Raw genomic sequence first — 22,212 nt, forward strand, 5'->3', positions numbered from 1 at the left:
AGAAAGAGACACTCAAAGAAAAAGAGAGAAAACGAAAACGACATGAGTGAGAGAGAGAAACGGGTAAAGGAAGAGACACACAATGTGATACCACAGTGATAGTGTGACTTTAGACGGAATCATTTTTTAGTTGATCAGTCCCAATTAGTGCAGATAATCAGCTCTCTCTGTAACAAAATGCTAGGGCTGGGAGTGAATAATATCTATCGCTTTGGTCTCTGTATGCAGACTGTGTAATTGTGCAGAAACAAATGGCCCTCAAAGAGATTCATAAAGAACCAGGAAATCACAGAAGGTTAACAGAGCACGTGGGAAAAAACACAAGAGCAAAAATAGTCAGACCAATCGAAAGCCACGAGACAAAGTGAGGCAGCAGCTGAATGCATACAGTGGTTAATCTCACAGTTGGTAATAATGAATCTCTTTGGTCACAACAGGTATTCTGCCGCTCATCACTGCATAAGCTGAAACGTGATAATTAGTGTCTCTATTTAATCAGCTTCACGTGGATGTGTTACTCTAAACCTCACAAAGTTAAGAAACATTGGATGCTGATAAATGAAGGCAATTATTTCAAATTTGAGTGTTTTTCTCGCTTACGTTTGTCACAAGGACATATAACTTCCTACTGGAGCAAATCTTACAATGTTACAAAATATATCCTTCGCCAAATGGCTCATGCGCAGGGCCAATAGAAAATTGCGGAAATATTTGCCCAAAATTCAGGGGAAATTTGACAAATTTGAGGAGAAATTGCGGGGTGTTGGTTGGTGCTATTCAGAAGTACATTTTACTGCCAACCTACATTTTTTCACTTTATTGATAAGAAATGAACATGAAAAAATAACACGTATTAGATTGTTGTAAGAAAAATGATAAGTACTCTTAACAAAAACTGGGTGACCCACGGGGCTTGGGGTGTGGGGGATTAGTTCTGATTGAAGAACTCCAGGAGGTCACCACCTCATGCCTCCCGGCTCCGCCATTGCCCACAGACCCAGAGATAGGTAACAATCAAACCAAACGATCGGGTGTACAAAATATCAACTTGAGAAATGATCAACTAGTGACTATCTTCCTTGGGAGGAGGTAAGCTGAACTGGATCCAAAGTGACATGTTTGGCAAAGGAATGTTAGATTTGAGCTCACCATCTATGGCAGTCTCAGTTGCCCAATTCCTGAGCCAGACAGGTCTGCAGTATTCCAGGGCACTGCCGATGACAGCCCAGCCAGCCGAGATCATCAAGAGAACTTGGAAGGGCAGACCAGTCACTGGGAGCAGACTCTTCCCATTCAGCTCCCGTTAATCCTGCAAGCTAAAGCCCTCACAATGAGGATGTCCTAGCTGGGTAAGCTCTCTCAATGGCAAGCTATGCATTTTTAACTGGTTAGACTCCAGCAGTACCCCAATCCACACTCTGAGGTACCCAAACCTAATATTCTCTTGTTAGGTAAACAGAATGAGCCCCTCCAGGGAGAGAGTGCACATAAATATCTCGGAAATTTCCAATGTATAAATGGGATACATGGAACTTTCTGTTTGGTTTGGATTCTCTTAAGCATGTGATGGGCTTCCGCATGTGCTTGACCAGAAAAAAAATGAGAAATGATTGTACAATAGCCTTTAAATGAGTTATAGATGATACATATCACATTTGTCTTTTCTTTTTAATTTGCTTATTATTGTAATTCTCTTTAGTAAAGCTCTTTGAACTTCCTGAACTAGACCAGAATATTCATGATTTTAGCTATGCTTGTTGAATTTAATTTCCAGAAACAAAAGCAGATTTTATATTTCTCAAGTTTGTTTATACATTCCAAACCTCAGACTAACACAATATCAAATACTAGCACTCACATCACTATCAGCATAAGAAAACCATGAAGTAAACAAATGTATTTACTCCAGTTCCTCTCACAGTTGCGAATGTTTATTTTAGTTAAAGCAAGAGAGAACTTACTGCCATCTAAATGTTTGCAAATGAATGACCTCATACCTATGATTTCAAAGTTAAAAAGGTTGTCTGAATTACATCTAATAATCTCCTTGCAACATTAGTACAGAGTAGGTTACTGCAAGAGGTTTTGATAAGACGTTTTTAGAAAAAAATGCATTTTTGTACCCATGTTTACCTATAAAAAATCACTACACTTGACAGTAATCATCCGTAGAGCACTTTGACATATTTCAATAGTATAGGCGACCTAACAAGTGCTAGAGATACAACTTATATTTTATACAATGTAGTGTCAGGAGGAAGTCTCAAAGCACTTTACATAGCTGGCTGGGCACCTGGGATGGGGGGTGGGGGGAGGTTGAGTTGAAGGAGGGGGAGAGGAGAAGATGACCGAGAGTGCAGTCAAAGGTCTTAAGGCGTTTTTTAAAAAGTGGGGAAGGAGGGGTGAGTTGCAGAGGCTCTGACATAGAGATCCAGAAAGTGAAGTGGAGTGGCTGAAGGCTTGTCACTAATGCTGAGGCAGCTCAAAGATTATTATTACACACCTCAAGCACTTTACAATAAATTACTGTCCCGTAGAATGATTGTCTTTGTAGGTAAGCATTTTGCGCACTCCAAGTCCCATGAACATCCATGAGGTGAACAACCAATATATCAAGACAATTGTTGGCAGATTTTAATAAAAGGCTTCCACTGCTGTGCAATTCTCTTATTGTCTTGAGTTCTGTACTATACAGTGCTTTGATGAACATACCCATAAAACCATCTAACAAGTTAAAATCAAAATTTAGAACCTTCACAACAAAAGATACAACATCTAAACCTGTGTTGAATGCTACAATTCCTCTCCACCAAAGCCTGTAAAATTACATTAAAAGAAGCTGCAGTTATCACAATGCTTTTTCCTAACAAGATTCCTCTCACCCTGATCTCTCTCAGCTGTAATGGATGGTTTATTCTTCAACTCTTTTCCCAGAAGAGTTCCAGAAATTAGGGATGTAGAATGTGAAGGCTTAGCCATTGATGGTAGCCAGAGAGGATGGAGGACATGCAGGAAGCCCGAGTTTGGAAAAGGTCAATGGTGGGGTGGGGGGGGACAGACAGAAGATTGGAGACAGGTGCTACACATGGAGGGATTTATAGGTGAGGATCTTGAAACTGATCCATTGGGAGACTGGGAGTCAATAGAGTATGCCAAGCACTGGGATGAAGGGCATACACTGTGGGCATACACTGGTGTGGGTGAAGATAGGGGTGGCAGAGTTTTGGATGAGTTGTAGCTTATGAATGGTGGAGCTAGGGAGACCATTAGTCATCTATCTTGTTCCCTCTTGAAAGCTAATAAGTAGCACTGAGAGTCACCTAAAGATATACAGGGTTTATTTAAATCATGCATCTCTTTTAAGGTAATCATCTTGGTAATTTGATATCAACAATTATTTTTGAAAATTATTTAATAAGGTAACAATACTATAGGTACAACTGGACAGCAAATCATGTGGTGATCAGGGTATTGTATCATAGAATTTAATAAAGGGAATATATATTTGCCTAGATTTGGATACACTGGAGATTTCTCTTTTTACAGTGTCAGTAATACTGAGAAATGTCTTCCTTCAATGGAAAACTGATGGGAACAGATATTTTATAATTTTAACTGTACTATTTTAAATTTAAAAAATGAAACATGAAATCTAGTTACTTTTAGCTACTCATTTATATTTTATAGTACATAACCAGTTTAGAATACAAGGGGCGGGAAAGGTTTTCATATCATGTACCCGTAACATAATTTGTAAATCAGGTCAAAGATGAATTTGAGGGAGTGTATCATCAATGTGTCAGCAATTGTGAATCCGTCTTTCAGAAGGTAACAATGGAACAAGGTTCAAATTTATTCTTAGATAAGACCATAAGACTATAAGACGTAGGAGCAGGAGTAGGCCATTCGGCCCCTCAAGCCTGCCCCGCCATTTAATAAGATCATGGCTGATCTTCTAACCTAATTCCATTTACCCGCCCTATCCCCATATTCCTTAATCCCTCTATCCTTTAGAAATCTATCAACCTCAGTCTTGAGTATGTTCAAGGACTGAGCATCCACAGCCTTCTGGGGTAGAGAGTTCCACAAATTCACTACCCTCTGAGTGAAGAAATCTTTCCTCAACTCAGTTCGAAAAGGCTGACCCTTAATCTTGAGACTATGACCCCTAGTTATAGATTCTCCATCCAGGGGCAAGTCTCATGGCATCTACCTGTCAAGACCCTTAAGAATCTTATAGGTTTCTATAAGATCACCTCTAATTCTTCTATATTCCTGAGAATATGGGCCTAATTTACTCAACCTCTCCTCATAGGTCAACCTCCTCATCCCAGGAACCAACCTAGTGAATCTACGCTGCCCCCCTCTAAGGCGAGTATGTCCTTTCTTAAATAAGGAGACCAAAACTGCACACAATATTCTAGGTGGAGTGTCACCAAGGCCTTATACAACTGCAGAAAAACTTCTCTACTCTTGTATTCTTAACCCTTTTGCAACAAATGCCAACATGCTATTAGCCTTCCTAGTTGCTTGCTGTACCCGCATACTAAGGTTTTGTGACTGGTGTACAAGGGCATCCAAATCTCTCTGAACGCTAACACTACCTAGTCTCTGCCCCTCCAGAAAATAATCCGCTTTTCTATTTTTACTACCTAGGTGAATAACTACACACTTCTCCACGTTATACTCCATCTGCCACCTTCTTGCCCACTTACCTAGCCTGTCTATTTCCCTTTGCATTCTTTGTGTGTCATCCTCACAGCTTACTCTCCCACCTATCTTTGTATCGTCCGCGAATTTAGATATATTAAGTTCTATTTCCTCATCTAAATCATTGATATAGACTGTATATAATTGAGGCCCAAGCACTGATCCTTGTGGCACTCCACTAGTCACATCCTGCCAATCTGAGAAGGACCCGTTTATCCCTACTCTCTGTTTTCTTCCCGTTAGCCACTCCATGGGCTCTAATCTTATGTAACAGCCTTTTACGTGGCACCTTGTCAAATGCCTTCTGGAAATCTAAGTACACCACATCTACTGGTTCCCCCCTATCTAACCTGCTAGTTATATCCTCAAAAAACTCTATAAGATTTGTTAAACATGATTTCCCTTTCGTAAAGCCATGTTGACTCTGTCTAATCATGTTATAATTTTCTAAGTACCCCATGACGACATCCCTAATTAAGGACTCTAGAATTTTCCCTACCACAGATGTCTGATTAACTGGTCTATAGTTCCCCATTTTTTGTTTCCCTCCCTTCTTAAATATCGGCGTTACGTTTGTGACCTTCAAATTACTGGAAACCATTCCAGAATCCGGGGAATTTTGGAAGATCAAAAATAAAGCATCCACTATCTCTGCAGCCACCTCCTTTAAAACCCTAGGATGCAGGCCATCAGGTCCAGGGGATTTATCAGTTTTTAATCCTATCAATTTCTCTAGTACTATTGCTTTACTGATGTTCATTTCTTTAAGTTCCTCACTAGCATTAGCCTCCAGGTTCCCCTCTATTTTTGGTAAATTTTCAGTGTCCTCTAACGTGAAGACAGAAGCAAAATAATTGTTTAATGACTCTGCCATTTCTTTATCCCCCATTATAATTTCTCATGTCTCTCCCTGCAAAGGACCCACATTCAGTTTTGATAGTCTCTTCCTTTTTATGTACTTGTAAAAACTCTTACAATCTGTCTTTATGTTCCTAGGTAGTTTACTTTCATATTCGGTTTCTTGGTTTTCCTTTGCTGATCTCTAAAGCCCTCCCAATCCTCAGGTTTACTGCTCTTTTTGGCAGTATTATAGGCCTCTTCTTTTAATTTTATACTTTCCCTAACTTCTCCAGTTAGCCAAGGTTGAATCACTTTTCCCGTGATGATTTTTTCAATACATCTTGAATTTATTTTTCAAGATGTATTTGTTTCACCCTCAAAATATACAGTCGATTTAATTTACAGAATATTCTGCAACGTGCTTTGAGACACAAAAATGTGATAAGGTGCTATATCAAATGCAACAATTAGTTTTATTATTATGCTTCAGTAAGCAGAGTACCCAGGAGGATTAGGGTTAGGGTTAGGAATATCCACAATCCTTGCAATGTGATCAAGAGTGGAACGTTTTAGGACTGGGACATTTTGTACCTATTCAAAAGCAATCAAGATTTTTCTTATATGTGATGCCAATGTCAGACATTCTTGTACTCTACCCATCTCATCTGTATGTGTCGGGAGATTCCACAATCTGCTCATATTGGGATCAGCTGTTATTTTCAGGTTTCCACCTACTTTCCACCTGTAATAGGGGTTCTTAAATTCACCACAGGTGATCTTTTACAGAAGGCTCTTATAATTTTCCTGTACAAGGTTTTTTACCTGTAGTATTGTACCATGAGAATTTCATTTGGATTTCATATGTGGTAAAATGCTGTGTTTTGTGGCACTTAATCTTTAGTGACTCGGGAGTAAAGAGGTGGCTGTTACCTCATGCTGTCTCTCTTTGTGAAATTCTGAGTCACACAAGCTGCGCAGTGCAGTGCAGTGTGATATACATGCATATGGATTTGGTGGAACTAGCCTTTAAAATGCATAATTCAGCTTCTTTTGCATTTTATTATATTGCATGAAATAAACAGTTTAAAGGAAAGCTTTAGGATAAGGATGTACCACTGTTTTTTTACAGACCTCACCATATGGAAGCAGGTCTCCTCAATCGTCTGCTCTGTCTTTGCAGCGTTTGCAGGCAAGGTGCTGAAACATGACGTTTCTCCCCTCCTCCTCGGCTCCCAGACCTCTGCCCCACATTGCTCCACTATAAACAATCAGCTGAGCGTGCTGGGAGCAGAGGGTTAGCAAAAAGAGTGTTTCCACACCTAGCAAAAACGTGATAAAGATGGCAACCTTGACTTGGAACTCAGCCACGTTGTGGTGACGTCTGAATAAAAATGTCACTTAGCATTTTTATGGACTTCGGAAGAGATATGTGGACTTAGATGTAATCCTCCCCACCCACCCCCCCTCACACAGTTGAACAGCCTGCCAAAACTCACCATCTCATACATGGACAATAGTTGTTTGAGTGAGATACCGGAGGGTGCTTGGAAGACTGTATACCCTAAGCAAAAAGGAGTCAATCAGTTTCAAGAGAGGAGAAAGAAAGGAGATGAAAACTTGAAATTTAGATCATTGCCAAGCCTCATTTTGTTGGTTTATCAGGGCTTTTTGCTATTTTATTTTTCACCAATTTGACTTCCAGTAGCTTTTATCACTATCAAATTTCTAAGACAACTCATCCATTTGTCTTTCTACAAACTATAATTCTGCCTTTAATTTGTTTTTCCTTTCAACTGCCCGAGTAATAGAGTTGTCTTTAATCTGTAAATGTTGATCGGTTTTGCTTTCTCTCTCTACCTCATAGCTCAGTTAAAATGGCTCAAAATAAAGATCCCCACAATTAAATTTTAGTGCGAAATGATATTTATATTTTCTTCTATTACCTCCTATCATGTATCTTTAGCTGGGAGGATGAGTCAGCATGATCCACATCTTTCATGTTTCAGCACCTGCAGCACTGAGCAGTTGAAAGATGCATTTCTACACAATAGTGATCCTAATCCTTGCATTTGATAGAGCCAGTTACTAAATATTTCAGAATCCTGGCAATCTATTAGTAAAGCTACCCACTGTATATTCTAACTATTCATTTCCCTAAGGACTGCCAGTTCATGTAGACCTACATCTGTGCAAGTCTATTTGAAGGAAAATTGTTTTAATTATTCTTCAATTTGATTTTACAGGTTATTTTAAGTTTAAAGTCCTCTTTAGCCCTTTAGACCTTCCCCCACCCAACATGCCATATATCAATTTCCAACTAAGAGAAGCTGTTACAGTCCTGTGGGCATTGCTGTCCCTGAAACAGCTCCAGGCTCTACCAACACCTTGGGGTGCCACAGTCTCCTGATTTCTCACTAAAACACACTCTCCTCATGGACACATGCTCAGATCCAGTCAGGTGGAATGAATAAGATCTGGAGCTATGTGTGTGATGCATTTCTCAAATGCCCAGCTCACTGGACTCCCTGAGTCCTCCCTACAGGCAGACTATCTAACATTCTACAACCCACGTCCTCGGCCGCACCAGGCTCCACTAGTCTATCTCCCCCATCATTGCTCAGCTCCATTGGCTCAGCATCACTCAGCGGATTCAATTCAAGATCATCATCCTCACATTCAGATACCTCACCTTACCTCTGCAACGTTGATGCCCCAGTCGCTCCCTCATGCCATAGTATAATAATGATAATCCTCCCATTTGATATAGCACCTTATCAAAGGGCGAAAAGCCCACAAAATATTAGAACATCAGAGCCGTTTGCCACTTCTCAAACAATAATTCTCAAATATTAGTATATGATTCTTGATGTTACAGCAAATAGGAAATGACAACTGTGGTGACTTAATGAAATTGATCATTTTTTGCACTTTGAAATGGGTCTGAGAAATTGGACGCAGATAACATTAGAACATTCACACTTGCCCTGATTGCATCTCCCAACTCCATCTCCAAATCAATTTAAATCTTTGAATCTATTGATGTTCAGCTATAGAGCTGTTCAGTTTGATACTTGTCCTCAATCCTGGTCATGTCCGCACAAGATGTCTGACCACTAAAAGCGCAATTTGACACAGCACATTTTAGATTACCAAACAATAATGTTAATCTCCACAAATCACTAGAGGGGGATTTAATAAACTGAGTTTATAAAGAATAAAACACGAGATTTCTAATCAATAACAAAAAAATCTGTTTAATTTCACTATGTATGGCTGTAAGAATACAGAAATCACACAGTTGAAGTGGAACTGGAAGCACAGTTCAGTGCTCCAAGATGACATGTTTCAGACTTGTGATGAAAACCCTCATGACTGTGCTGTCAGCAGAGGCTGAGTCTTTCAGCAGTGAGTGGATGGGAAAATTGAGGGTATTTTTGCCTTTGGTCACCTTCCTCCCCATCCCCCTGGCTCAGCCCCGTTACTGTGAAGCGCTCTGAGACACTGTCCGGTGTGGAGGGTGCTATATAAATCCAAGTTGTTGTTGAATTCTCAGCTTCCAGCCCATCCCTCTACCCATAACAAGTTTTTCAGTGTACCAAAGTTTTTCGGTGTATTAAAGAAATTATGCAGTTAGAATTTTAATTAGAAAGTCAGCGAACAGACTAGGATCAAATTTGTACCACAAAACAACAACAACAACTTGCACTTATATAATGGCCTCCAAGCAGGGTAGCATCTCAGAGCGCTTAACAGTGGCGGAGCCTGACTCCGGGCCGGTGAGGGGGGAGGTAGCCTTAAGTATGATCGAAGAGGAAGGTTTTCAGGCAGGGCTTGAAAAAGGGGGGCAAGGCGGAGGGATTGAGGGAGAGTGCTCCAGAGCTTCGGGGTGTAGTGGCTGAAAGCGTGACCTCCGATGGTGGGGCAGAGGGTGCGAGGGACGAGCAGGAGGCCGGTGCCAGTCGAGCGTAGGCACTGGTTGGTGGATTCGAGAGAGAGGAGGTCAGAGAGGTAGGGAGGTGCCAGAGAGTGAAGGGATTTGAACACGAGTGTGAGGATTTGAAGTCGATCCGTTTGGTGATGGGGAGCCAGTGGAGCCTGGCTAGAACTGGTGAGATGGGGATATGGAGTTTGGTCCGGGTCAGTATGAGGGCGGCAGAGTTCTGAATGAGCGGAGCTTTTGAATAGTGGAGCTGGAGAGACCGGCGAGGAGTGCGATTGAATAATCCAGGCGGGAGGTGACAAACTCGCACATGAGGATTTGGACTGCATTTGGGGTAAGGTATGGTCAGAAGCAGACAAAGTGGCGGAGGTGGAAGAAGGTGGTCCTGGTCACCAACAAGAGTCACCAACTTCCATTTTTCTGGATAGATTTACACAGTAAGCAGCTATCTATTTAATTCAACTCAAAATGTTATCCTATTTAGTTATAAAGTGAATAGGTACACCAGAATTTTTTTTTAGTACATGAAATTTTAGTACATCTGAGTTCATGTCCATATCCTTTCAAACATGTTCTGTTGTCACATTTGAACAAAATTATGGGCATGGAAAAGGCATCACATGGTCCCTTATCATTATGTCCTGTGACCTGCCGCTGGTTTGTATCTATCATTGCTAATAGAGAATTTCCCCAATGACACTAAGTTGAGGGAGAAGACATGTAATAATAATAATAATAATAATAATCCTTGCATTTGATATAGAGCTTTTCACGTCAGGAGGACGTCCCAAAGCGCTTCACAGAACACACTGTAAAGTGAATTGACTGTATATTTGTGGGCGAACACGGCAGCCAATTGCGCACAGCAGTGTCCCACAAACAGTCGTAGATTGAAAATGACCAATTTATTATTGTTTTTGATTTTGGAGGGATTATTATTAGGCGTGTGGAGTAAGGAAACTTGCCCAAGGTTTCGCCCTGCCTGGAATTGAACTCAGGTCTGTCACTTGCAAAGCGAGTGCTCTAACCACTGAGCTACAGGACTCCACGGAAATGTAGGAAATTAGGTAAATATAAACTTAAAGAATGTTCCTCGGCAGCCAAGTAACCTCACACAGAATGTAGGACACCGGCTTCCAAGCTACCCGGGCTTTCAGCCACCTGAACCAGCCAACCACTGTGGCAAACCTGGACAGTTCTCGGCTGAACCACTAGATGGAAGACCTCACCCTGGTGGGACGGCACATCTGAGTAAGGAGAAGGGGGTAATTGGAGAAGGAAAGACCCATCGTTTTGAAACCAGATATGTGAGAAATGTTCACAAAATTTCCCTACAAACAATGTCAACAGTGAAGGATGTGAAAATGATTCAAAAGTAGTCAAAATGTCAAGAGACACAGATGTCCAAATGTCACCACAAACCCAAAGGTCTCATTGTTCAAAAATATAATTCTTACAAAAAAAATCGTTTTAGTGCAAGACAGAAACTAGTTCAAGTGCTATTTTTAAATGTGTGTTTTGGGCTAGCTATGAACTATAGCAGCTACTGTATTTTACACAGAATAATTTTAGTACAATCTTTAAAGGCTAAGTTAATAACCAGACAAAATTGGAAACTTTTCATTGCCAATGTCTATTTTGCCATTGATTCAGATTAATGCAACACTTGATTGACATCTTTAACTCAATAAGCAAATAAGAACCTAAATATATGGAGATCAGATACTAACAGGGCAGCATTTTCTTCAATTCTCAATACCAATCCGGGTTCACGTTTCTTGCGTAGTGCTTGAAATGCAAAGTAAAGGTCTAATTCAAATTTTTTAAAAATAGTATTCATAAAAAATATAAAGGAATAGAACTGTTCATCAAAATATTTCCCCTTTAATATTTACCCAATATATTTACAGAGCTATGGTCACAAGAGAGGTTTAGATGAATGTATTCTTTAGTCTGTTTGAGCTCATTCTTCCAGAATACCTACCTACTTTCTTCTTAACCTCCTACAGGAAGCTCTCTCTTAAATAAGTCCAGCGCTTTGGCCTCTACCAACCTTCCTGTTAATCTGTTCCAACCATTGTGCTTGTTATTATTTATTAATATAATATATACAATTATTTATTACTATTAATATTAACCCTTGAATGTGGTATGGCACCTTTCACGTCAAGAGGTCATCCCAAAGCACAGGATGTATTGTAAACGACAACAACAACAAAATTACATTTGTAAAGCGCCTTTCACGTCGCGAGGATGTCCCAAGGTGCTGGAACAACAGAGTTACGGACCCAAGCTGGGGGTAGGGCTGGGGGAGGGTGGAGGGCGGGGGGTATGCAGGGTGATCAAAAGCACAGTCGAAGAGGAGGATCTTGAGATGGGGCCTGAAGGTGGCAATGGAGGGGACGAGACGGTGGGACTGCGGGTTGGAGTTCCAGAGGGGGGGGGCAGCAGCCCTGCCCACCAATAGTGGGGAGAGCGAGGCGGGGGATGTGAAGCAGGCCGAAGCCCACTGAGCGGAGGGAGCAAAGAGGATGGTAGGGGTTTAGGAGGTTGCAGATGTAGGGAGGATCAAGACTGTGGAGGACTTTGAAGGTGAGGACTAAGATCTTGAAATGTATCCTCTGTGGGATGGGAAGCCAGTGGAGTCGGGCGAGGATGGGGATGATAGGGTCGCAGAGCCTAGTGCGGGAGAGGACATGGGCTGCAGTTCTGGATGATCTGCAGCCTATGGAGGGAGGAGTTGTTGACGATCAACTGAAGAAAGTTAGCTCTCATCCAGGACGATGTCTGACAGACATTCTCTCAGCACAGCAGTGGTCCTGGAATGAAGAATGGAGGCAGAAAGGTATAGTTGGGTGTCATCCACACACATGTGGAAGTTGACCCCATGTCTGTGGATGATGTCACCAAGATGGAGCATATAGATATTGAAGAGGAGGGGACCAAGCACAGAGCCCTGAGGAACGCAGCATGAGAAGAGAATTCGTTTGTGGAGATGAAGTGGAGGTGGTGTGAGAGGTACAATCTGAACCAGTCAAGAACAGCACCATGAAGATTGAGGTGAGAGGAGAGGCGGTGGATGAGGATAGAGTGGTCGATGGTGTCGAAAACAGCAGAGAGGTCAAGTAGGACAAGGAGGCAGTGGGAGCCCTGGTCGCAGATGAACACAATGTCATTCATCACTTTGACCCCTAGAGCAGAGTGATTGTATTTTATGGGCAAATGCGGCTGCCAAGTTGCACACAGCAATATTCTACCAACAACCATGAAATAAATGACCAATTTTATTTGGGGGATTGTTGACCATGATACAGCAGAAACGCCCTTCTCTTTTCGAATAGTGCTGTGGGATCTTTAACGTCCACCTAAACAGACAGCCTCTGTTTTAATGTCTCATCTGAAGGACGGCACCTCCAACACGTAGCACCACAACACTGCATTGAAGGGTCAGTTGAGAATGTATGAGTGGGGCCTGAACCCACAATCTTCTGTCTCAGAGGCAAAAGCCAGCCTGACACACAATTACCAACTGAGCCAGCCTGACACACATTCAACGGCTCCCTGTGTAAACAAAAATCCTAATGTCAAATTGCTATTTGCAACCATTAACCTGACTTGTCTTGGAATATCTGAAAGTATTGTTCTAAGTTTACTTTCACTATCCCATTTAGCTCTCTAACAATCCCTTAAGACTAATAATCCTTGCATTTGATATAGCACAATATCATGTCTTCGAGATGTCTCAATGCGCTTCACAGAATATACTGTAAAGTGAATTGACTGTATATTTTATGGGCAAAACGCGGCAGCCAATTGCACACAGCAGTGTCCCACAAACAGTCTTTGATTGAAGTGACCAATTTATTATTATTATTTTTTTTGGAGGAAATATTAACTCCGGAAAAGCGATCCGCCAATCGACTAACAACCAGGTTCCTACTTACTGCTAGGAAAATAGAGGTGTGTGGAGTAAGGAAACTTGCCCAACATTTCACCCTGCCAGGAATCGAACCAAGGTCCCTCGCTTGTGAGGCAAGTGCTCTAACCACTGAGCTACAGGACTCCACAATCCTATCTTATCTAGTAGCTCCTCATAGCTCATCTATCAACATGCTTAGCATTTCTAGTATGCTCCTTTGAAAAGGATTCACAGAAAGATGATGAGCAGAATTCACTTTTCGTGAAGTATCCAGAGGTTAAAACGTTTTGTTTTGGTCAGCTGCAGTCTGATAACTGCAGAAACCCATCACTTGTCTTGCTGACTTGGAATATCTGTAAGTATTGTTCTGAGTTTGCAATTGGCTGCTGCATTTCGCCTACAAAAATATGCAGTCAATTCACTTTACAGTATATTCTGTGAAGCGCTTTGAGACGTCTCGAAGACACGATAAGGCACTATGTCAAATGCAAGGGTTATTATTATTAGTATTATTTACTGAGTTGAAACACAATGGGTCAAATGACATCCTTCAGTGATGTAAGCTGTCTATGATTCCTTTTTATTGAAGGGAGTGAAACCTTCTATTTGTTTTTGCATTTTGGAAAACATTTTTAATTCTTCAGATGAAATGTTAGCATTCACATAAACCAGTCAATAAATCAACCTTAGCCAGGAGAACAACAGGAAATATACATAATGACATCACAATTCTCTGCTTCAGAGAAGGGAAGTGTTTTTTTTAAATCAACATTTGTGAACATTATAAGTTTTTCGCTCAAAAATGTAGGAAACTCCAAACTTCTGCTTTTAGAGAAATCTCTTGCTGCTTTGATCTAATTTATTCAGAAAACAAAATGCCTAAGCATTAATAATCTGGTTATCGACCTAAATAAGCAACTAATGCATACAATGAACTAAAGCAGGAAAAGACACCTACTGAGCACTCACCATGGAATTCTGGTGAGGAAGTCTTAACTTTCACCTGCCCTTTTCTCCAGGTACAGCCAGTGAAAGGGATCAGATTGTTTGTTTTTCCAGTGTAACTGTTTGTTATATAAATGCAAGTTGTTGTGTTGCTGCTGCTGTTGTTGTTAGAGAAAACAAGGACAAGCACAGACATTTGACATCCCAACTTGCCATCGTTAAAATTATTAATTACAGCAAAAAAACAGTAAATCAAAAGGTGAAAGTGGAGCCCAAAGCAAAGGTTAATAAAACAGCACCAGAAACAACACAAAATGATAGCATGACAAAAGTAACTATATACCTGAAAAATCTTAGCAGAAATACGTCTAGGTTTGATTCCAATGTGTTCATAGATATATTTTGAGATATTTTTAATGTATTAAGTCAGGTTTCCTTTCTTTGTGTGATCTCTCCGAGGTTAAACACCAACAGCATTACACTGGGGCACATACTTGCTCCCTCTTTGCCACCAATGCTCTGAGACAGCTGCTGCAAGATACCTGAGAACAGGCCAGGGCCAAATACTGGGGCTCGAAAAGCAGTGGTTCACTGTTAACAATGTGAAATTCTGCCTGAATCTGGCTGACTCACAGTATCTCTGCAACTCCCAGAGCATCAAATCCAGTTTGAAAATATCACAAATTACACCCCATTCTCACGGATAAACCCAATTTACCTACTCTAGTTAAATCCATAATTTACAAAGACAGGAGAAGGGCTGCTGACTGTCAGTAAAAAAGAAACCCTAAGTACAGTACCTGGAAACTCATCTCTCAATACTATATTGAATTTGCATTGCACTGTTCACATCATTGGCTTCATTGTCACTGCACATTCCAGAGTAGAAAACAATCTGGAATTTACCCCTGAATAAGATCATCAGCTTACAGTGCAAGCCATGTTCAGTAAGACAGTTGAGTAGGACAGCTAATTTTAGATATAGGCATGCTCCCCAGTCACCAGTCAACATACATGCCATTCAATCCATACCATCAAAGTAAATGGTTTGTCATCACTTGGCTCACTTTGTCATCACTGTGTCCCATGATGAGTAAACTTTCCTATGTAACAGTAAAGCACACACCATCCGTCAGCTATTCGTGCACGTGGCCAGCCAGCCTGAGCCAAAGGCAGCCCTGAGATGGAGTTTCGTCTTTATTTATGCAGCAGCTATTGCAATTGCCGAACATGTGCCCTACTGTCAATCGAGAACATCAAACAAGGAGGGGACCAGTTCAGAACTAAGGACTCGATCTCTGGCATTGCAAGTGTTTGACTGCTGGTCACAGTCACAGACAGAATCAATTTTGCAAAGGACAGATTCCAGAGGTGTTCTGCTTACACCACGTGAAATGATGAAAGGCTGTGCAGATTAAAACAAACACACTGAATTAATTACGGGTCAGATAATGAACAAATTAGTTAACTTGTCATCAAGTTAGCCAGTGCTAGCATGGTGCCGGTACTGTACGCACGTCTAATTCAGACACACAGAAAACAGCTGACATTGTTGAGATAACAGAACACTGTGATATATTGTCAGCCTTTATTTTGTTCACTGGCAACAGACACATAGTGGCAGAAAAATGCAATGCAAACGAGCAGGGGGTTCATTCTATGTGACGACTGAGCAAGTCGTCAACTCCACAATCACTCATGGCACTGTAACATTCCAATTTGAATATCAAAACTAGTTGGCACAGCCATAAATGGTTCCATTTAAACTTGTCATCCATTTATCCAGCCTCCAGAGGACACATTTTGGCAGAATGACCACTCGGCAATTATGCCACCCAGTGAGTCATCTCGTCTGCCATATGCCCTCTCTTCCACGAAAAGCATTGTATATCAAGGGAAAGGTAGGGAATTTTGAATTGCAAAACTACATAAAAAGAAGCAACTGGCTCAGATAAGGTTTTACAAAAACAGAACACTACAAATTACTTTAAATAATAATAATAATAATCCTTGCATTTGATATAGCGCTTTTCACGTCGGGAGGACGTCCCAAAGCGCTTCACAGAACACACTGTGAAGTGAATTGACTGTATATTTGTGGGCGAACGCGGCAGCCAATTGCGCACAGCAATGTCCCACAAACAGTCGTAGATTGAAAATGACCAATTTTATTAGGGATTATTATTAGGCTCTGTGCGGAGTAAGGAAACTTGCCCAAGTTTTCGTCCTGCTATAAAGTACTAGAATAGGATTGTTCATGACCCATGGATCTTCCATATTCTCCAAAAACAATTTATTTCAACATGGATTATTTACAATGCATGTTTTTCTTTCAACCCTATAAAAACATGTCAAAACTGTTTTAAAAGCAAACTAAACTCTCAAAAGTACTAGTTACTTGAAAACCCTAAATAGTTCTGGTATTCAATTACTGCTGACACCACTATCAAAAACTGGAATTGACAGTCCAGTTTTTAAGGAGGCTAACAGAAAGTTCTAAAATATACAGCCTGCCAGGAGTGGCAGTGGATGAAGCAAAAGCCATCTGGTCTTTCAAGAGGGAACTAGATGTATATCTAAGAAAAAGAGCAATTTCCGGGGGTTTGGAGAAAAGGCAGGAGCAGAAAGGGCTTCTCTTTCAAAGAACCAGCATAGACTTGACAGATCGAATGGTCTTCTGGCAGAAAAGTTCCATGGTTCCAAGCGGGCTTTTAGCCTTTCTGCCCCACTCTACGGAACTCCATCTTAAGAGTTCTTTTGACTTGCCCCTTTTCTCATCTCCTTCAAGGTCCATCTCAAGATCTTCCTCTTTGACTACACCTTTGGTCATTTTCCTACCCCCACCCCAACCCCTTAGCCCCAATCTCTTGAATCCAATCCCAGCTCAGGTGCAAACCTTTGACTGTACAGCACCTTGGGATGTCCTCCCGATGAGAAGGCACTATATAAATGCAAACTATTGTTGTTGTTAAAGAAACATAGCTGACTTCTGGTTAATCGGGTCACTGCCACATCACTTCACATTTTTTGCAAAACAGGAAGTTACAATGACCTGATAAACCAGAAATCTGTAAATTGTTAGCACAGGAATCTAAATATGGCTGACTTACAGATCATTAGGTTCCTTTCAACACAGCAAAGCAGGAAATCACATTGCATTCAACCTACTGAACTATTTTCATATATAAATAATAATATATATTATTAGGGTCAGTTATTTTATTGTGGAAAGCGAGTAAGTCGGCTATGCACATGTGCAGTGAACAGGATCAGTAGTGCAACTGTGTTATAAGCAAATCTGAGCTATAGTGGAGTACACTGTAGCAGGGTGCACAGTATTCCAGTTTAAAAAATCCCAGGACATTATAGCTGTCACATTTGCCTATATAACATTCACTTAATTTTAAATTATTCCCATTCTGTGAAGCGCTACAAAACATTCTGTGATGTGAAAGCATTCCATTAATGTAAGTAGTTGTTGTTGAGTACCTCTTGGAATTGTGTTCAGTATTGGACCTTATTTGTACCAAATAAAGATGCTTTCTCAGTGACAATTACAATCAGTATTTGTAGAACAGATTATTTATATATTTAGTGAAATCCTATACTTCACTGATATACTTGAACACATGCTTCACTGGATCATGGAAATTAGTTATGGCACTTTAATGTATTGCAAGTTAAGAAGATAATATCTAGAAATACAGTATTACCGATAATAGCTGCATCTCACATGATTAACTGTGTATAGTAACATTTGAGGAGCACTCAATCCTCATTGTTTATACATTTGCTTCCATAAGATGAGTAATAAAGGACTTCATGTAAACGTTGTTAAAGATTGTATTACCTAATAGTTATTTCAGAGGCAGTTTGTATAAGCTTAAGTGAATGCAGCAGATCTGAAGACTGGTTGGAAATTACCTAATGCAACTGCATCAAGATCCAAATGATCTGCTGACTAGCCATTTGAGATGTTTCTTTTAAATGAAAGACACTATATCAATGTAAGTTGTTATGGAGAATCTTGACAAAACTCAGCTGGAGTATTGTGTCCAATTCTGGGCACCACATATTAGAAAGCATATCAAGGCTTTTGACACAGTACCGCATAAGAGATTAATAAAAAATTAGAGGCCCACGGTATTAAGGGGACAGTGGCAGTTTGGATTAAGAACTGGCTGAGTGACAGAAAGCAGAGGTTGGTGGTTAATGGGTGTTTCTCGAAATGGAAGGAGGTGTGCAGCGGTGTCCCCCAGGGATGGGTATTGGGACCACTGCTCTTTCTAATATGTATTAATGATCTGGACTTGGGCATAGAGAGCACTATTTCCAAGTTTGCAATGATACAAAGTTAGGTAGGGTAGTAAATAGTGAGGAGGACTGTAACCAACTGCAAGCAGACATTCACAGAATGGTGGAATGGGCTGACATGTGGCAGATGGATTTCAATGTGGATAAGTGTGAGGTGATACACTTAGGTAGGAAAAATGATAGGAGGCAATATAGACTTGGTAGCTCAATCTTAAGGGGGGTGAACGTACAGAGAGATCTGGGTGTTCAAGTAAGCGAATCATTAAAGGTAGCGGGGCAGGTAGATAAGGCAGTCAAAAAGGCATTTGGTGTACTGAGCTTTATTAGTAGGGGCATAGAGTATAAGAGTAGGGAGGTTATGGTTAATCTATGCAAAACACTGGTTAGGCCTCAGCTGGAGTACTGCGTCCAGTTCTGGGCACCTTACTTCAGGAAGGACATTAAGGCACTGGAAAGGGTGCAGAGGAGATTCACGAGAATGATACCAGGATTGGGGAACCTTAGCTATGAGGACAGGCTGGAGAAGTTAGGACTTTTCCCATTAGAGCAGAGAAGGTTACGCAGGGACCTGATAGAGGTCTTCAAGATCATGAAAGGTTTCGACAGGCTGGATAAGAAAAAGCTGTTTCCGCTGGTAGGTGTGTCTGTGACCCGTGGTCACAGTCTTAAGATATCTACCAAAAGAAGCAGAGAGGAGGTTAGAAGAAATTTTTTCACTCAGCGAGTTGTTCGAATTTGGAATGATCTGCCTGAAAGGGCAGTGAAGTCCGATTCGATAACAGCTTTTAAAGGAGAACTGGATAGGTATCTGGGGAAAACCAGTTTGCAGGGTTATGGGGAGAAAGCTGGTGATTGGGGTTAGTGAAAGTGACTTGCTCTGTCAAAGAGCCGGCACAGGCTTGATGGGCCGAATGGCCTCCTTCTGTGCCGCAACATTCTATGAATCTATGAAAATAAGGTCTTGGAGAGGGTGCTTTACCATGATGGTACCAGGGATGAGGTACTTTTGTTATGTGGAGAGACTAGATAAGATGGGATTATTCTCCTTAGAGCAGGAAGGTTACGAGGAGAATTAATATAGTTGTTCAAAATTATGAGATGTTTTGAAAGAGTAGCTAGGGAGAAACTATTTCCACTAGCTGGTGGGTTGGTAACCATAGCTTTAAGATAATTGGCAAAAGATGGGAGATGAGGAGAATTTTTTTTACACAGAGAGTTGTTACTGTCTAGAATGCACTGCCTGAAAGCCTGGTGGAAACAGATTCAATAACAACTTTCAAAAGGAAATTAGATTGGTACTTGAAAAGGAAACATTTGCAGGGATATGGGGAGAGCGAGCGAGGGACTGGGACTGATTGGCTAGCTCGATGGGCCGAATGACCTCCTCCTGTGCTGTAGTATTCTATGATTCTATATCAAAATCTTTCACACTTATTAATTCCACCTTAACATAATATACTTCTTTGCTTTGATACCACTTTTGCGCTTCTGATTCCTTTTATTTGCCCTCCTTTAATCCAGGCACTTCCAGAGTCAAATTGGAGCGATATCCCCTCCCCGCCGCCATGTCCCCAACAACTATAGCTACGATCTAAGAGTACAGTGAATGCTAAGAAAATCAACCCGGTAATGTGCCTTGTTGATTTCATTCCTCGGATCTGGAAATCGCTATAACTGCAGGTCAAATTGTTTGTGGTCATGTGGTCAACTAACTCAATCAATGCAATTACCCAAACTAGTTATACAGGTGCGAATGAAATCGACTCAATATTTTTCATGCGACTAAGCGAATTATACAATTATCCAATATGCATTTGAGTGGAGTGCAAAATCATACAAATAAATAGCAAATTTTCAGTAACTGGAAATTGCATTGCAATTAAATAGAGTAAATCAATTATCTGATATGCAATTAGGTGGAGTGTACTGTATTCGAAAAGAGAAGGAAGTATCTATTTCCTGATGTCTTAACCAACAATCTCCCAGATAAAATCAATCATTCACTCCGAAACATTGCCAGACTACGGCACTACCTCACCCCTCACGCTGCTGAAACTCTGGTCCACTCCTTTATCACCTCAAGGCTGGACTATGGGAACTCTCTCCTCGCCGGCCTTCCCGCCACCTCCCTCCACAAGCTGCAGGTCATTCAGAACTCTGCAGCTCGTGTCCTGTCCCGCACCAGGCTTCGGGACCACATCACTCCCACCCTCGCTCGCCTCCACTGGCTCCCCATCCCCCAGAGGATCGAATTCAAGATCCTCATCCTCACCTACAAGACCATTCACGGCCTTGCTCCCTCCTACCTCTCCGACCTACTATCCCCCTACCTACCTGCCCGTAGCCTCCGTTCCTCTGGCTCCGGTCTGCTCCACATTCCCCGCCCCAACCACCCTACCATCGGTGGTCGGGCCTTCAGCCTCTCAGCCCCGAGGCTCTGGAACTCCATCCCCCAGTGCCTTCGCCGCCTCCTCCCTTTCCTCCTTCAAGGCCGGTCTCAAAACCTTTCTCTTTGACTGTGCCTTCAGCTCCCCTCTCGACTCTCTACCCCCTCCTCGCTCCCTCCCTTCCCTCCCCTCACCCTGACCATGTCCCCCCTGCTCGGGTCCTGACCCAACTGTCCAGCGCCTTGGGACGTCCTCCCGACGTGAAAGGTGCTCTATAAATGGAATCTTCTTGTTGTTGTTGTTATGGTTGTTTTTGGAGCACAGCAGCGAGAAAATGTAGCTGCCACATTTGTTTACAAAATACATTTACAGTAAATCCTGTGATACGCTTGAGATGTCCTCTCAACATGAAAGGCACTACAGCAAATGTAAGGATTATTATTTTTATTAGTTCTGATGTTCAGTATTAATACTTTCTTTTCTTTTCACCTTAGCTCTGCACACAATGTTTTTCCCCTTATTTCTCCTTTATGCACGAGTTAAGACTAAGGTTTTCCTCATGTCATTAATTTTGAGTCAGCCTGACTCAGTTGGTAACATTCTCATCTCTGAGTCAGAAGGTTGTGATTCAAGCCTCCCATCGGGGCCTTTGAACTAACAGTCTAGCTTCGACACTCCAATTCAGTGCTGTGGGAATACTGCATGGTCAGAGGTGGCGTCCTTCAGATGAGATATTAAACTGAGTTCCTGTCTATCTATTCAGGTGGATGTTAAAGACTCCATAGCAATAATCAAAAAGAGAATGGTGGTTCTTCTAATAAGTGAAATTTATTTAGCACCTTTACGTTGGGAAGACGTTTCAAAGTGTTTGTGTCCTGCCCAAAAATACCCCAGAAAAAATTGGTCATTCACTTCATGGCTATTTAATAATTATAATAATTCTTGCATTTGATATAATGCCTTATCACGTCTTTGAGAACTGAACATACAATATAAAATTACATTTGTATAGCGCCTGTCACGTCGGGACGACATCCCAAGGCGCTGGACAGTCAAGGATTCAGCCCCGAGCTGGGGTTTGGATCAGGGAGAGTGGAGAGCAGGAAGGGTAGGAGAGTGGCTGAAGGTTTGGTCGAAGAGGAGGGTTTTGAGATGCG

General features: G+C 41.4%; 1 protein-coding gene across 2 annotated transcripts in view; it reads right to left on the reverse strand.

Moving 5' to 3' along the window:
- The window catches only part of stx17 (syntaxin 17), a 52,259-nt gene that overhangs the window by 9,329 nt on the left and 20,718 nt on the right, over positions 1-22,212 (reverse strand). The window lies entirely within an intron of this gene.

This window comes from Callorhinchus milii, unplaced genomic scaffold (genome assembly GCF_018977255.1).
Source record: "Callorhinchus milii isolate IMCB2004 unplaced genomic scaffold, IMCB_Cmil_1.0 Scaffold2, whole genome shotgun sequence".
In the NCBI taxonomy this organism is placed as follows: Eukaryota; Metazoa; Chordata; class Chondrichthyes; order Chimaeriformes; family Callorhinchidae; genus Callorhinchus; species Callorhinchus milii.